This window comes from Nannobrachium achirus (assembly GCF_963921795.1).
Source record: "Nannobrachium achirus genome assembly, chromosome: 21".
NCBI lineage: Eukaryota > Metazoa > Chordata > Actinopteri > Myctophiformes > Myctophidae > Nannobrachium > Nannobrachium achirus.
The window spans coordinates 33746452-33761469 of NC_137828.1; the positions used below are offsets into that span (position 1 = coordinate 33746452).

The 15018-nt window shown below is 47.3% G+C and overlaps 1 protein-coding gene across 7 annotated transcripts in view; it reads right to left on the bottom strand.

Annotated features, from left to right (window-relative positions):
- The window catches only part of sulf1 (sulfatase 1), a gene marked incomplete at its 3' end in the record, with an annotated part of 49399 nt that extends 40291 nt beyond the window's left edge, over positions 1–9108 (bottom strand). For 4 of the 7 annotated variants that reach the window (XM_080752078.1, XM_080752073.1, XM_080752079.1 and 1 more), the window contains exon 1: positions 1865–1979. Of the gene's footprint in view, positions 1–1864; positions 1980–9025 lie in introns of those variants that run through there. The other 3 variants (XM_080752075.1, XM_080752077.1, XM_080752076.1) reach the window with 3 other exon arrangements.
- Positions 9109–15018: the final 5910 nt, after the last annotated feature.

A 15018-nucleotide genomic window follows, 5' to 3' on the forward strand; every position in this document is an offset into this window, starting at 1 on the left:
GAGAGAGAGAAAGAACTACTTGCTCACGGGTGGCTTTCTCGTCTCTCTGCCACATGTCAAATATGGTGCGGATAAATTATTCTTTTAGCCACAAAAGAGAACTATGGCAAATTGCTTCAATGGGTTTCCACTGAGGTAATTGTCAAGAATAAAGAGATTGACTTTTTCTTTTTTTTCCATGAAATCAGCGGCACAGCGGCACAGAGAGCAAGCGAGTGCAACGGGTTTCGGGGGATTTGCTTTATTTATTTATTTATTTTCGGTTCAGGGCTCAGTGTTCTAACCCACTTCAATGGTCCTGGAATGTTTTCATACCAACTACCGACTTGAAAAGAGTGGCAGAGGGGTATTGCGTCAACATTTCGTTCCCCTTTCATGTACAACATGACGTTCTCCCTCTTGGCAGCGGAGGGGGTCTGCGTTTTGCAGTTAAGGCCTAAAACCGTAATGAGCCATTAGTAAGAAAAAGGGTCCCCGCATGCCTATAGGCCCAGGTTACTCATTGACAATGAACACAAGAGAAGACTCGATCTGTATTAGTTTAGAGAATTAATGGCCAACACGGATGGTGCAATGATTAATGTGGCCTTCTTTTGAGGCCACTTGTTGAACAGATTTGTCAGAGGCAGGGCAATTGTTTTCATGTACAATGCAGGACATTTGGTTTCTTCCAGTGTGTCAAGAGGGAGGGTGAGTGAGTGAGTGAGTGAGTGAGTGAGTGAGTGAGAGAAAGAAAGAAAAAGGAGAGGGAGATTGAGAATGGTGTGTGTGCATCCGTGCGTGCATGCATGCGTGCATGCGTGCATGCGTGCGTGTGTGCGTGCGTGTGTGTATGTGAAAGTGAGGAGTCTTTAACAGACAACCCGATCTAGTTACATTTTTAAAAGTATTATACTGGAAGCATGTTTACATACACCTGACTACACCACAAATACCACAAAAATGAAGTTCAACTGGGTTCACTTGTAACTCTAACATGGTGCTTAAGGCAAAAAAGCTTTTAGAGACCAAGTCAAACACAAAGGGGACAATTTTAACCTAAAGACTGAAAAAAACAATTCATATTCCAGAGAGAAGCTTTGCGCTAGTTTGTAATGCGCTCTTGACAGACATAAGTCGACCACCATAAGCACCTGAAACACACACAACAGATCAGACTGAAACACCTCCCAATAAAAAAATAAAAAAAGAGTTGAGAACTTTCGTGCAACGATGTGCATTTTCAGACGCCGGGGCTAAAGACGACAGCAGTTCAGTCAGCAAAAACCCCAGGCGAGAGTAGTGCCGCAGCTGGAGCGTGAAATGCTACACCAACGCAATGTAGAGCATGTGCAGGCCTATTCTCTGGAAACCATAGACATACATGGAGCATGAGAACTTAGGCTGTGTGACCCTGGATGCCATAAACAAACTCTTCCATGAGTGGGACATACACCAACACATGATACCACTCATAAAACGCGCCCAACCGATTGCACCTGCCCTCCTCGTGTACTGTATGTCGTACTCGTACACGCTAGCCTATAGGAGAGTCTTTCATTCTCTCTGGCAAACAAGCAAGTGAGTAAGACACACGCACACGCGCACGCACACACACACACACACACACACACACACACACACACACACACACACACAGTCAGACAGACATGGATAACCTGTAATTTGTACTCAAGGGGGCTCTCATTCCATTGCCCTCGGCTCCATGTGTGTGGCTTTCCAAAGCGTGCAATAACGTAATTTGTAATTCAATTAACTTTATCTTTCCTGGCAAAAAGTGCTGGCTCCTTCCTATAGCTTAACTGATGACTACTAGAGGGCACCCATATATTACACAAGGCATCAAATATGCAGCTTAGCTTACCTCTCCAAAATGCTGCCATTCCAATGCAAAGCTTGAAGGAATGCGGTCAATATAGCACCGCTGTATATTCAAGAGGCACCAGAAAGCACAAGTGTAACTCAGCTGAGCTAACCGCGGGCATTTCAAGGCAAACAAAGCAGAGATAACGTGTCAAGCTGGACCTTGGCAGGATAAACAAACTGCCTTGAGAGTTGCTCAGTGACTAGTAAACAACCGGTCAAAGATACGATTATGCTGCATCCACGCAGCACAAGAGAAAGAGACCACGCTCTGGTCAAGAAGAAGAAAAAACAGAACCAGAGGCTACTAGTTCCTATAGTTCTTAGTAGTTCTTAGTACCACATGGCCACAGACACACACACACACACACACACACACATGCGCACACAGAGAGACAGACAGTGGAGGGGAGAGCTGGCAGAGATTGAATGTGTTTGCCCGCTCCGGGGGAGAGGTGGAAGAAAAGGCGCAGAGGAGCTGAAACAAACGCATGCTGGCTTCTATTAGCGGAGCCGCGGAGCAGGGGATGGACGGGGTGAGGAAGAAAACGTATTCATTCCTCCCCAACCCTCCCCTTCTAAACCCTTTTCTATCCCTCCATCCCTCCCTATACCCATTATCTCCATTCTGGAGGGGCGGCAGATGAAAGGGTGGAGGACCCCCCTCCATTCCCCCCCAGGGGCAGCACTTCTCCCTCAAACCTCGGGACGATGCATTCTGACGGCTGCTTAATTGTACGTGATCCAGGCAGGGCTCCTTTCTCTTTCAAATCTAAAACAGATTGCTTCTCCCCGGGGAGCGGATTATTGGACAAGAGGGATGACAAAGCAGGGACAGTGCAGCCCTCCGGGGTGGGGAGGGCGTGAGGGGATACTTGTGTGTGTGTGTGTGTGTGTGTGTGTGTGTGTGTGTGTGTGTGTGTGTGTGTGTGTGTGTGTGTGTGTGTGTGTGTGTGTGTGTGTGTGTGTGTGCGCGCGCGTGTGTGTGTACACACACGTTTGGCTGCGTTGCTCTCTCGCATGCATGCCTGCGCCGCGAGGAAGATTATAATATACTAAGATTGCATGTGCTTCAAGCGTGCACACACACGTGTTCCTGTGTGTGTGTGTGTGTGTGTGTGTGTGTGTGTGTGTGTGTGTGTGTGTGTGTGTGTGTGTGTGGAGACATGCGTGTGTGACGGGACAGTATGTGTGCAAAGTAAAGCCTGCTTGTTCTCCGAGTCACAACCACTTGGGTATGGGTAAGCAATTGCAATCCAATGTCTCTCTCTCTCTCCCTCCCTCTCCATACCACCAGTCGTGTAAAGTAACTAAGTATACTTACTCAAGTACTTTACTACTTAAGTACAATTTTGAGGTATTTCTACTTTACTTGAGTATTTCCAATTTCCAATACTTACTACTCCACTCCACCTCGGATCCAAGTATTGTACTTTTACTCCACTACATTTATTTGAAAACCTCAGTTACTAGTTACTTTGTAGATATACATTATACATACATAAACCACTTTAGCCATATTTTATACAGTGGCTATTTGAAAATAGCCGATCTACAAGCTCACAACGAGTTGCATCGCAAAAGTAAAAGTAGCTACAAAATGTTTGAAAATAGCCGATCTACAAGCTCAATGCAACTGGTTGTGAGCTTGTAGATCAAAAACAAGATCAAAACAGTAGAAATGTAATACTTTTTCCACCACTGCCCCCATCTATCTCTCCCTTTCTCTCCCTCTGCCACCACTCCCTCCCACCCCCCACCCCCCGCAGCCCATGCTGCATCCACGTGCAGTGATATCTGAATGAGTGCTGCTTCGGACACTGTGAAAATAAGACGGATGCTCTCTCTCGCTTTGTTTTCTTCTTTGATTTCATACACTCCCACCCACTCCCCTGCACTTTCTCCACTCCATTCATTTATAATGTTGTTGAAAAATAAATAAAATAAGAATAATAGGAAGGGTTCGAGGGGGGTGCATGTTCGGAAAAGAAGGTTGCTGGTTCCTTCGTAGGTTGAGCTACCATACAGACTTCCAGAAAACAGGCGTGTGCGTCTTAACCGGCCATGATCTGATGCTGAAGAAAAGAGAGCAAATGCTGGCACAGGAGAACGCAGTGGTCGTGTGCTCACTTCGCTCCGTTTTAGTTCAGGCGTGAAGGTGTGTTGGAGGATTAGCAAATTCCTCCCAGCGATGAGGTGGATGTGATGTTTGCCTGCCCTGACCTCCACCACATCCAACAGAGACTGAACAAACACTTGGGGGTGCTATTGTGAGCTCTCAAACACCCCCAAAATAGGTCCCTGCAGTGCGAGCTTGCCCGTGTGTGTGTGTGTGTGTGTGTGTGTGTGTGTGTGTGTGTGTGTGTGTGTGTGTGTGTGTGTGTGTGTGTGTGTGTGTGTGTGTGTGTGTGTGTGTGTGTGTGTGCCTTTGTGGGTAAATGTGTGCATGCACATGCGTAAAGAACAGGCTCGTGGGCATTCATGCGTGCAAGGTAGATTTCCCTTGAGCCGTGCCGGTAAAAGCAGAGGACGCTTGTCTCTATGTCAGCCTGTGTTTGGAAGCATATCTTAACTCTGTATCACCGTTTGAACAGCGAGGCACGGTGAGGCAACCGAGAAAGTGGCTGCTGACTCATCTAAAGATAGCCTCTCCGGATCCCACATAAATAAAGCATGCCATGAGCTCAGTGTTCAAAATACTGGTCATTTGCAGTGATAGGACTGTGTATTCTGCCTGAGTGCTGCTACCATGCAATCAGTCCTGTGCGAGCAACACTATCATTAAGCCCTTGAGATAAACAAGAGCTTTGAGCAGAGGGTGGTTGAGCAGAGGGTGGTTTAGGAAACCTTTTCTTAACACACTCTTCCATGCATGAGGTGAGAGTGACACACACACGCACACATGCACACACACGCGCGCACGCACACACACACACACACACACACACACACACACACACACACACACACACACACACACACACACACACACACACACACACACACACACACACACACACACACACACACACACACACACACACACACACACACACACACACTCTACTGGTGGTTAAAAGATAAACAGAATTATGTTTGGATTTGCACAAGGCTTTGCTTAATTCATTTTCTCTTGCATCAACTGATGTCAAGTAAGAAACGAAATAAAAAACAAAGCTTTCTCAAAACCAAAAAAAGTAAGAGAGAGAGGTGGAAAAGATAATTAGAAAACTAAGTTTTGACATCGCATATACATCAGTGCCCGTTTTTCAACATTCTGCAACACATCCCCAGACTCTCTTCTTCTGCTTTTTATAGACCACCACTTTCCCTCCATTCTCCCAGGAATACGGAAAGTCATTTGAAAGACTTCCCATTACACTGCATCCAACCGAGACTCTGGAGCGATCAGATCCTAGATATGTGGCATCTCTCTCACAGCAGAGCCACTTAAACCCTGTATACTCCATTACCTGGAGTCCCCCAAGACTCTATATTTGGTCCCCCCCCTTTTTCCCTCTTCACCAAAAATATCGGATCTACGGACTCACAATGTGCCAGGTTACAGTGCATTGAGCTCCCCCAGAATAGGGGCGCTTGAGTTCATGTGGTGAAGAGCATGAAGGATGTACCGTCAGCCATTTCCTTGACATAAGGTAGGTAGCTAGGTGCAAAAATACCAAGTGGAGGCTAATGGGCATTATGTAGAGATCAAATTGTGACTTGAAGAAGCAGAAGAAGAAGAAGAAAACCTTATGGAAAAGAGGGCAGTGCCGTGTCAAACATGTTCCTGATTTGGAGTTCATAAAGGAGAAAGATGTGGGGAGGTAAAATACTTTACATATGTGCCTCCTAAGCCTGCTCTGAAGTAAACTGCGCCGCTAGCCAGTTCATGCATACACTCTTAGTGCTCAATCAATCTACCGTAGTAGTCCTGACAGTTATACACATTATAACTCAGGCATTGACATAATGCAGACTTATAGACTCTTTTGTGTTTTATGTAGCTCTCAGAGAGGTTATTTAGTCTGACTATTTTGAGATGCATTTCTTTGCTCTTGTTCATCAGTCAGCACCTATGAGGTCATGCAGGATGTCTGAGAAGTCTGATTCACTGTGGTTGGCATTCACATGCACACACGTACACACACGCACGCGCTAGCGCGCTCCCACAAGCGCGCTCCCACAAGCGCGCGCACACACACACACACACACACACACACACACACACACACACACACACTTTTCCATTTGTAGGAATAACACTTAGCATTGCACAACGCGGCTGCAAATTCCACCTCTTCCCTCATGCCATATCTATCAGAACAATGTCTTACGCCAGCCTTTGCGTTCAGACACACGGTTGCATGCACACAGACACACACACACAGCTCGGTAGATTCGAATGACGGCAAAGCAGCTACTGGGAAAACGTTTGTCTTGGCAAGCCTCTGCCCCCTGGACCCTCACGTTATTTGCACCAGCTGCTCACGTTGTTTGCAGCACAGGGACGCTTTAAAGGACCTCCCTTCCCTCTAAGACCAGTTGGCGCTGTTCTTAAAGCTGATGCCCTCCTAGAGTATGGCCAGCTGAGGAGGGGGGGGGGGGGGAGTTCACCGGTACAGAACAGTAAAGATTGACATCAGTCCAGGTCTTAAAGCGCACAGTGTCGTTCCTCTGCAAACCTTTGCTAAGTCAGGGCTGGCAATGCATGGAAATCTGAGCCATTCCCATTCCGCTTTACGCTAATTGTGCCCGGTACAACCAATTGGCGGCAGCCTTTGAACACGACCACAGCATAAGCTCGCCATTTAGGAGGGAAACTAGGTCAGGGGGAGAGATTGTGCAGTTCGTATGGGCCGGTAGGTACGCACAGAGAGCCCATACAACACATGCGGAACAGTGAGAAGTCACTCGCATGGATCTCCATAACAGCAGGACTTTAACAACTGAGGCTGAACTCAGTGACTCCTGCAACAAACACTGGTCGCATTTCAAGTGGAGGTGAAACTTTTTCCAGCTGAAGTGCTGGGACGAGACGGGTCTAGCATCGCTTGAAAGGATCATTATTACTATCCATTATCAGCTAAATTATAATTAACTTATCATTATCATGCTCATGCAAACCATTACCCACACACACACACACACACACACACACACACACACACACACACACACACACACACACACACACACACACACACACACACACACACACACACACACACACACACACACACACACACACACACACACACACACACACACACACACACACACACACACACACACACACACATATACACACATCTAAAGAGCACCAGCTATCACAATCCACCAGTGGTTTCGTTAAATACTTCAAGTAACAGGCAGGAAGTGTAGCTATGGCTGATTTACTAAGGTAAACACATATTCACACAACAGCAGCTTTCACCCATACAACCTCCTCACTCCTCAGCCCCGCTGCTGTTCAGTCACAGTCTCTCACAGCTGCACAATCTCCATTCGCAAACACCTTATACACGCACGCACGCACGCGCACGCACGCACGCACGCACAGGTTCACATACATGCATGCACACACACACACACACGCGCGCGCACACACACACACACACACACACACACACACACACACACACACAGTCTACACACACACACACACACACAGTCTACACACACACACACACACACACACACACACACACACACACACACACACACACACACACACACACACACACACACACACACACACACACACACACACACACACACACACACACACACAGGTTCACATACATGCATGCACAGTCTACACACAGTGCCTGGAGCTGGGTATAAATACTATACATCATATTCCCACTCCATTGGCAAGTTTCCCTTCTCACTTGAGTTGAGCTAAATGGCTGAAGTGAGGCGTACTGTACATTTGCTGCGACTCTCTCTCTCTCTCTCTCTCTCTCTCTCTCTCTCTCTCTCTCTCTCTGACTCTCTCTCTCTCTCTGACTCTCTCTCTCTCTCTCTCTCTCTCTCTGACTCTCTCTCTCTCTCTCTCTCTCTGACTCTCTCTCTCTCTCTCTCTCTCTCTCTCTCTCTCTCTCTCTCTCTCTCTCTCTCTCTCTCTCTCTCTCTCTCTCTGGTGCAGCTCTGACAGTTTGTGCGGAAAATGCTCTTCAACAGCCCATCCATTTAGGCTACTCTGACACCGTCTGCCAAGAGTGCACTCTGAATTAGATTTATGAAAAGTCTTAACTGGCCTGATGTGAAGGGGTGTTAAATGCTACACTGAGTTTGGGGAATGGACATTAACCAAACCAGTGGTTTTTGGTTTTCTATTTTAGGCACCGGGCGAAAGAAACGAATACAAAATGAATGAGGAGAAGCCTGAAATCGTTTTCTTCGGGTCGTGTTTGAAAAAAAGTGATTTTTAAGTCTGAAAACTGACGAAAAACATTTACACCACAAATGTCCACTTCTTGGTGAACTGTATATATGATATAAGTCACATGCAGATGGCCTCTCATTGAGTGACACCACAGTCGCTCCATGTACTTAACTTTTCAGAGAGGTCCACAGCACGGCTCTCTCTGATGCCATTAGTGTTGGATTCCAAAAATCATCCAATAACAAAAACAAAATGACAAAAGACCAGATAAATTCAGCGGTTGCTTATGGGCAGAGGAGGCAAAACAAAATGAGATTAATGGAATGTACTGCCTTCTAATCCCCGGAGACAGAGGAATTTGTGACGGGGAGAATTCCTGTCATTCAAGGGGGTAAAACTTCTGCACACAGAGGGCTGCTGTGCTGTGTACAGGCAGCACACACACATAAATACGCACACACACATAAATACGCACACACACACACACACACACGCACACACACACACACACACACACACACACACACACACACACTCAGTTGGAACAGTGCAGCAACACAGCAACACCACAAATCACTGCTGAGAGAAACTCCACAGCACTCTTATCTCCACGCTGTCAAAACCACACTCTTAATGCTGTAACGCCACACCAGGCAGACGTGTAAGAGGCAAAAAAAAAAAAAGAGCAGAAGAACAGTTCACAGTGACGCAAGAAAAAAGCACAGAAAACAGTGAAAAAGAATAGGAAAGTTGCACACACAAAAAAAGTACCTGGAGGGCAGGGGAGCAGAGCGCTGGCAGGGTGAGAGGAAAGGCTAGGATTCCTCTCTCTCTCTCTCTCTCTCTCTCTCTCTCTTGGAGTTTGACTCTTCTCTTCTGCAGCAAGTCTTCTGCCTCCACTCATGGAGAGGGGGGGTTGAGTGAGTGCGTCTTCTTCTTCGGCGTGAGGGTTTCTTTGGGATTGAAGAGTATGGAGAGGGGGGTCTATAGGCTGGGACCACACAGCTCCTGGAAGACAACCTCTCTCCTCTAATCCTCTCCCCGATGTGATGACACTCTCTAACCTCGACCATCTGTTGAAACACGTCCCCGGGAGCGGTGTGTGCGAGTAGTCGGCACCGTAGAGCTGTGTCAAGAAAGCCCACTCCCCCTGCCCAATCACAGCCCGGCTGCTGGGTGGCTCCTTTGCTGCCAGGAGGCAGGGACAAGGACACGGCACAGCGCAGGGGGACACACACACACACACACACACACACACACACACACACACACACACACACACACACACACACACACACACACACACACACACACACACACACACACACACACACACACACACACACACACACAGCAGTCACACACACACACACAAGACACTCTATAGGATGCAAGCAAGAAAACCCCCAGTCCAACGTAACTTGAGAGCCAGAGAGGGAGAAAGGGAGAGAGGGGGGAGAGAGGAGGGGAAAGAGAGGGAATGGGAGGAGAAAGAGAGAAGGAGAGAGCAAGAGAGTGCATAACTGAGAGGCTGGGTGGGGAGGGCACAGAAAGAAAGTACACAGACAGAGAGAGCGAGAGAGATAGATAGAGAGAATGAGGGGACAGACTATGCCAACATTGACCAGTAATGCTACTTAACACACAGGTTTACAGAGTATTTTCCCTTATTTCTCTGACCCCCCTCCCCGCCATCCCTGTAACAGTGGCCACAGAATAATGTGGTCTACAGAATCAAACTAATAAAGCAATAAACCTCTGTAATGGCTACACAGTAGGAGTGCCTTTGCCACTAAACTGTTACATCTACAGGGCCAGCAGCGCAGGCAGCAGCCCTCACACCTCAGTGTGATAAATCCTTGCAATCCAACACAGCTGCATTCCTGCCCTTCGACCATCTATTGCCTTAAGTTAATAAAGGAGGGCAGTGCAGCAGACACTAAAATCAAACCTCGGTTCGAAGTGGAGCGGTGAATCTGAGCAGCTATACCGTGTGTGTGTGTGTGTGTGTGTGTGTGTGTGTGTGTGTGTGTGTGTGCGTGTGCTGCAGAACAGCGCCCCTCCTTTAACTTGTGTGTTGTGTGTGGCCACTCAAGGTATTGCCAGGCTACAGACACGGCCAGCCAGCCAGCCACATACATACATACATACATACATACCCACGGACATACCTGTCTATTGGGAGCGCTTTCACCGCTCCAAAAATTGCATAGCTAAAGGGAAGAGGAAGCAAGAAAGAGAGTCAGAAATAAAGCTTTAGATGAATACAAACGGTTGCTATCAGCAAGACTTGTTCTGACATGAACACTTCTAATGGGCCATTTCCTATTTAATCAATGCAATGAAATGACACAATTGATGTGAGAGCAAATGTACAAATTCACTCATTCACACCACAACACTGCATGGGACAATTAGGTGACAAAGCCTGCCCCATTAATCAAGAAACTGTCCCCATCCACTGAACCATTAAAAATGGATTACAGGACCTTGATGATATTCAACTCACCAACTTCAAAAGGCCCCGTGCAACGTGTGAATACACATCTTACAGTATCAGTGTATTCACCAGAGGTGTGAAACACCAGTGAAAGGCCTCTAAATGTGCGCATTTGCATTTTGTAAACAGATTTTCACACCATGGTCACCTGTCTCAAGTTGTCTCATTTGATACTCAGTGCCTTGTGTAGATTGTCTCATTAGATTGCCTTCACCCAGCAAATAAGTAGAGTCCATGTGGTATATGGATATATAAACAAGATAGCACAAAAGGTTGCTGCAGGAGCCCGCCATTTGGAAGTTAAAGTTTCTTTTCCATTGCCATTTCACTCTAATCCTGCTAAATAATAATCAAGGTTGCGTTGCATTCAAGCTTTATTTACAGAGCAGCAGAAGTGCCACACTTCCTGTGAAGTGCTAAATATGTTTATTTGAGTGTATCCCTCTAATCTCTGCTGTGTGTCAGCTTTCCAATCTAATGATCAGATCTGAGTTCCCCGAGCAAAAGGAGACATCCACCTTTTCATCAGGCTTTCCCGTTTTTTTTATCCACCCCAGGTTTACTGCATAAGGATATTGGATTAAACAAAACAAAGCTTATTTTCACCAGGACAACGTACGTGAAACTTTTGCCTGCTTGGGGTTGAGGTCTGAACAGGGGCAGGGGCCAGGGAACGAGAGAGCCTTCGGGGGAAAAGCTCAAATTAGATTAACTAAATTCACAAAGACTGTCCCCTCCTGCATGGCTACGCACACACCCCAGCCCACACCTCCGTCCCCCAAGCCCCCATTCTCACGGGCGAGAGATTTCCAAAGGGCCGTCAGGCAGGCCAGGGGCGACCAAATCCCCCTGCTCTTTACCGGATTAAAGATGGCCGCCCCCGGTAGGGGAGAGGGACTGTTTTTTTTCCCAGGAGCTGAGCACATCTGTAAACATCATACACCCATGCAGACAGAACGGGTTATCAGGCTCTGCGTTTCTTCGAGGGAAAAGGACGGCAGTCTTATCAAGCGAGGAGCCCGTAGAAGGCCTTTGAGAACTTAACCCCCAAATCTTTTCAAAGATAGCTACTGGGTACCTCCCCTCGGCTGACAGACACCTCATTCATTTCCCATGACGAGACTTATCTTCTGATTTCCAAATTCTCTTCCGCTGATGGGGAGAATAGCAACAAAGGCAGGGAAGAAGGAGCTCTATAAAATGGCCTCATCCTATGAATGACTGAATGACCTGCAGGGGGTCAGTGGTGGTAACCCCATTCACTCTCTCATACGCTCTCTTTCTTGATGTCTCCCCACGTCCTTCCCACCCCCCTTCTCCTTCAGAAATTAATAACCTACCATAACGGACGTCTAATCAGTTTCCTCAAACACCTCGCCCGCAACAACCCCTCACACTTCAACACACTTGCCCCAAGTCCGAGCTTTATCCTTTAAATAAGGATCTTCAGAACCCATTCTCCCCTTCCTCTCTCGCTACTCATCAGCAGGGCTCGCAGGTGCAGGCAGGGGCCAGTGTTGGGGGGCTACTCGGTTCACTAGTCCCATTCTCTCTGTCTGAATGAGATACAGAGAGGTGTCATAGCTGTGATCCTGCCTCTGGGTCAGTGGAGAGAGCAGGAGCTGGAGAATGCTGCTGCGATGGGGGGGGAATGCAGACCTTGGGGTGACATTGGCCTGACTCGTCCTACACCACAGGCTGAATACTAACCACATGGCTAATGCCATGCTAACCCCCTCCATGCCCTCGCTCTCTCCCTGACGGGCGCTGGCTGCCCAGTGTCAGATGATCAAAGCTTTGAAGGTGCCAGCTGCCAGGGGGCTCCTTGAGTTGTGACATCACACACAGCATTACCGCCACCATGGGCGTCACAAGGGGGGAAAGTGGGACTGAGTTACTAGAGCCCAAGGTGGAGGCTATACAAGCTCACAGCGTGGCACCGAGTGCCGCGCTGTGAGCTTAGAGATCTGCTATTTTTGAAAAGTTGTGAAAATGTGTGCAAATCGAAATATTTTGAGATTGTGGTCCGTGGCCAAATACATATCATTTTGGGGGAGTTTGACTTGCACAAACTTTCACGATATTCTAAAATAGCAGATCTACAAGCTTGGTGAGCTTGTATATCTTCTATTGTTCAATAGTTAAAGCACAAAATAATGTTCCCAGTCTAGGTTAAACCCCCTCCCTCTATGAAGAACATGTATGGGGGGCCCGCAGTGAATCCATGTACCCAGGGCCCAGAATTTGGTGCGACACCCCGTATGAGTAAAATGGCTGCCCTGTGAATTATGGTGAAATTCTGCAGCTAAGCCCATGTGTCATTGACAGTATAGCAGCCAGAAGGGACCCTTACTGGTCACTATATTTATCAAGCCTCTGCCTCTCTCTGCTGCTGGGTTCCCAGGACCCTTCAGACACCAGGGGGCCAAACCCACCAACATCTCAAGTTCATGCCAGGCAGGCACAGCTGAAAGAAATGGGGCAGGGACTGGGATGGGTGGAGAGGGCGATGGGAGTGGAAGGAAGGAGTGTGGGGGAGTTGGTTAGGAGTGTACCGCACAGAAAAGGTCAGAGAGCAGGAGGAGAAATGAATGGGAGGAGAAGGGAGGAAAATGGGATGACAGGGATGAGGGACAAAAAGAATATATAGACAATATAGAAGGAAGGGGGAGATGTGGGTGGAGGAGGAGAGAGAGAGATAGAGAGAGAGAGAGAGAGAGAGAGGGGGGGGGGGGGGGGGTGTCATGAAATTCCTGGCGTCCCCTGGTGGCTCTGTGACAGCTGAACGCGTAGAACACGCATGTGGAGGGAGCTCTGCTCACGCCATACCTCCCGCTGTGGCACGCATGTGCCCTCGCTTTTCTTGCGCCACACCACACACGCACGTGGCTTTGGCACGCAATGATCGACGTGCGCGGCAGACGCGCACGGCAGCATCTGCCACAATAGGCTGAATGGGGCCAATTCGCCATGCCTGTGCTCTAAAGTGTGGATCCTTTCAAATGACAGTACAGGACACACAAAGGAACACAAAATAAAAATCCCAAGTGTCAATACGACTCTGACCCGTAACGGTCCATTTTCACACTCTCAGAGTAAAAAATAAATGAACACTGGGGTTTTTACTGTGCAGTATATCATCGTTGTCGGGTGGAAACCTTGTATCTCCAAGTTTCAAATGTGTACGTTCTTTCGCAAAGTAAAGCCCTGCTTCATCATACAAGGCCGTCGCACAAAAGTAGGGAAAACAGCAGATCTACAAGCACACAACGCCTTGCGCAAGGTTCTCACCCGACAACGACGACATGCCAGCATGTATTTGTGCTTTTTCTCCCATACAAGTTGACATTTGTTCACTGATTGAAAAATGATGGCTGAGAAGGATTGTGGAAACCCCTCTGTTTTCTAAGCTAACAGGCAGTACACAAAGCAAATGAAATACACTAACACATAATGGACCCATCAATGGGAAAATAGAGACAACATGTTAGACAGCGATGATAGGATTAGAGCGTTGTAGTTAATGACATCCATCAATGGCCTTCAGTCAAAAGCCAGAGGTGTTAACCCTGGGAAAGGAGCGCTGGTGGATGTTTACCACTATCAGCTTTGTTTATCTGCAGAAAAGGGAAACTATTTCCATTAGCAGTCCTAGATGATACTGAACTAATTTAATCTCAGGCCATTAAAGCAAGTGTTAACGTGTTAACAAAGGTTATCAAAGTGATATCAACGTGTCATTACTGCAGTGGCAATCTGCATATCTCCCTCTTTCCGTTTCATTAAAGCGCAACAGGGGATGTGCTTCATTGAATGCAAATTGGTTCCATAAGTGACCCTGTCACTGTGTGGAAATAACAGATGTCTTCCTGTAGACACACCCCACTCTAGTGTCAACTAAATCCTTTTATTTTGCTGGTCACTGTTGTTGGTCAGAGGAAATACTGAACTGATTTCCACACAAATATCAGATGACAATGTGTTGTACAGCGTCTGTAATTCTACACAGGTGCAAATGAGGAACTCACTTGCACACATCAAGCCGGGGAAGAATGCGGCCTGGAGAGAATGATTATTGGCACGGAAAAAATATAAGTGCATCCAGATTTGCCAAATAACAACAACAACTGTCACAGCACTGTGATCCACTGGCCCTTTGTGACTGCCAGAGGCAGCAAACAAAGAACACACACTGACACCCTTATTGATCAAAAACTTCAAACACTGTCTGTATTGCAGTGTAACTGTGGGCCCAATATCCAGT